The following is a 3,502-nucleotide window of genomic DNA, read 5'->3' as shown; positions in this document are numbered from 1 at the left end:
ACTTAAAGCAGTGTAGAATTGTAATGTAAAACACAAAGTAAATACCCAATATTCTGTACTGATATAAATAAACTATGGACTAAATAAGTAAATAAATATAAGAAACAAATCAGCTATGCAGAAAAATCCCAGATAATTTATGTAGAAACTCTGCCCTCAAGGAGGTGAGCATGCATCCACCTTGCCCCACCCCCATTAGTGTAGGATGTACATAGAGACTTCTATCCAAAGAATATAGTGTGGAAAAGCAGAGAAAAGAGTGATCTGATAAACATTAACTCAACAGAGTGGTAAAGGTCAGCACTGACAGAGATATATTGTGTTGATAGTAGAGACATTTGGAGTTGTGTGATGAGCACGACACTTCACCTATGTTGTCTGCCTTTGAATACCCAAACCCTAGTAGGAGTATTAGAAAGACATCAAGCAAATTCTCCTGGAGAAGCATCCTTCAAATACCTGACTCTCAATGCCTCCACAGAGAGAGGAGTCTTAAACTGATAATCCTTCAGAAAAGGTAAAACTGACTTAAATGGAAGCTGAATCATTAGGGGCTATTATTGAGATATTTATTGTGCATATATTTGGTTGGATCTCAGAAGAAGAAACAAGAAAGGATGAGAAAAGAATCCCTATAGATAAGAAGATGGGTTAGAAAGAAAAGATTAAGAGCATTAAAGATAAAGTATCAACAAATTAAGCATTTTATAAGTCTTACCTCTTTGTAAGTCTTGTCTTGCCTAACCCTACCCTTTCTTAATTATTTGGGTGGGAGAGGCTTTTTCTGGGTTCCTAAATTGTATTATGATGATAGAAAGATTTTAATAATCACAAAAGATAATAAAGAGAACTAGTCTAATGAATATATCTAATGTCCATTAGCAAAGATGCATATCTAAATTTTGTATTGAATATTATTAGTTTATCTGTGAAATTTTCATGATATAGGAATTTTAAAGGAGCATCACTTAATCAAATGAGAATTATATTTTTAAAATAGACACAAGAGATACTACATAAATTTTTGTTGTACCTACTTTTTAGAAGCTTAAAAACTTGATTTAATAGAAAGAAAAAACTTTTCTGAGTATTCTTTTTGCCATTTCAGAATCTTAGTGTTCCTTCAAAAATGCATTTCCTCCATGGATTTATCACTGATTCAAATTTCTTTTCCTTTGATTTTTTCAGTTTACACAAACGTACACACAGACATATCTGCACTCTGACATGATATTTATCATAAATTGAACTGACTCTACAGTGTAAGGCCTATCTTGGATCAACAATGCCTGGGTCCCTATTCTGAATCTACTATGTATTAACTTTGTGAAATTTAGCAAGAAGCTTTACTTCCTTTTGCTTTAAATTCTTTCTCTGTAAACTAGGAATGATAATAGCAAAACTTGCTTAAGCATCATTCCTAGATTGTTTTTCTGCAATGTTCCCTAAAGTCTCTGCATTCTTATCTGTCTCCCTTTGTCCTCTAGAGGACAGAAGGCATCAGTGGCTGTGATTGTGCTACTTGATGCTCTTCTCTGAAAGGTCAGAACAAAAGGTAATATTGAAAGACATTTTGGTACTTAGCAGGGTGATATTTAACAAGAAAGATGAGCAGTGTATTCCAATTGGTGAAATTCCCAAGAAGACCTCAGAGAAGCCAAACAGAGGAAAAGAATATAAAAGAAGAATTGTTTAGGAATTAAGGACATGAAAGTTTGTAAATGTTCACATAACAAAGGCACCTGGCAGAAAACCACTTAAAGGTTTGGAGGCTGCAACTGGCTTAGTAGAACTTTAGGAGATGCTCCAAGGAAGCAAAACGAGTACCGTGCCCTAAGTTGGTGGTGGCTGTGACAGATTCTGTCCCTTTTGACAAGTAGATAACCAAGTCAGAGCTGCTTGGATAGTTCTGGCAGCATGAGAAAAACTCTCGGGCACAGCAAGATGGAGAGAAACCTAAAATTAGTTTCAACAACCTAATATCAGATATGAAAGTTACCCAATCTGCTACAGTTAGAGTTAGTACAAGACTAGAGCATCAGATTATTGTGGCCAGGAAAAGAGAGCTAGACAGCTGATCTTAAAAACAAAAGAAAACAACAACAACAAATTATTATGAAAAATTTATTCAAGAGGAGACAATCTTTTTGACAGTGAGGCATTTACTGAAAAAGCACTTGAAACAGAGACACTGTCTTCTCTTTGGGATGTGAAATTTGCTAAACAACTAACCACAGTAAATGAACAACCCTTTCAGATTGGGTCTGAAGAGTGAATGAAAAGGGGAAACTGAGAGTTACCAAGTAAGTGGGAAGCAGTATTTGATGATGATGGTTGAGAATTTAATGAACATATATCTCTGTATAAACACTTAGATAGTTTACCAAAACAAGAACCAGCTCACCACTTCATGGAGCTGGTGACTTTTGGACTTTCAAAAACTCATTTCTGAGTGATTAGAAAAATCAAGCACATAGAGTAGGTTGGAGATTATTTTAAAGAAAAAAGGAACATTCTAAAAGAAAGTAACATACAGTTCAGACCAGGAAATTTATATTATAAGCTATTGGAGATGGACATGATAGCTAAATAAAATAATTTTTCTAGGAAAAAAAAACTTTCCTAAGGGTTGTAGTGAAAAATGAAGGACTCTAATATATAAAAAAAATCACTGAGAAGAATGTCTATTGGTCTAGGGATATGGCTCAGGTGATAGAGTGCAAGCCTCACATGCACAAGGCCTTGGGTTCAATCCCCAGCACCATCAAAAAAACATGTCTATAATGCTATAAGTGCTTAATAAATATTAGTCACTGTTATTAATAATACAACCATATCTAATATTATAATATTGAGGTGTACCCAAAAGGATGAAATAAAATACTAAGTTCAGTCACTGACTGGGCAATAAACATCTTTTCAGTCTCTTTCATTCATATCCTGTGCTTAATTAGTTATTAAGGTATAATTTTTAATTTTTTGTTTTAATTAGTTAAACAGGACAGTAGAATGCACTTTGATACATCGTGTATGATGGAGTATAATTTCTCATTCTTCTGGTTATACATGATGTATAAATTTATCAGTATCTTAAATCATAAGTGAAGATCACAAATAAGGGTTCCACATGCACATTTTATTTTGCTTCACATTATTATGCATCATAGATATGGTGTTTTGTTTTTTTTTTTTTTTTTTTTACAAATTGAAAATTCATGGCAATCTGGCATTGAGCAATTAACACCATTTTTCAAGAACTTGTTTATTTCATCTATGTCACATTTTGGTCATTTTAATAACTCGCTAACTATTCTCATCATTGTTATATGTTAAGGTGATCTGTGATTAGTGATCTTCAATGTTACTATTGTAACTGTCCTGGGTGCCACAAAGCATCCCCATATAAGACAGTGAATTTGATCCATCAAGACAGGGTGTGTTCTCAGGCACCATCAATCTACTGTTCTCCAGTCTATTTCCTTTTCCTCAGAGTTTCCTATTC

The 3,502-nt window shown here is 33.9% G+C and overlaps 1 pseudogene; it reads left to right on the top strand.

The window, feature by feature from the left end:
• The window catches only part of LOC114089366 (small ribosomal subunit protein mS31-like), a 69,772-nt pseudogene extending 67,179 nt beyond the window's left edge, over positions 1–2,593 (top strand).
• Positions 2,594–3,502: the final 909 nt, after the last annotated feature.

The sequence above is a fragment of the Marmota flaviventris genome, chromosome 4, assembly GCF_047511675.1.
Source record: "Marmota flaviventris isolate mMarFla1 chromosome 4, mMarFla1.hap1, whole genome shotgun sequence".
In the NCBI taxonomy this organism is placed as follows: domain Eukaryota; kingdom Metazoa; phylum Chordata; class Mammalia; order Rodentia; family Sciuridae; genus Marmota; species Marmota flaviventris.
The sequence above is the reverse complement of the archived record's forward strand: the minus strand, read 5'-3'. Positions and strand labels throughout refer to the sequence as shown.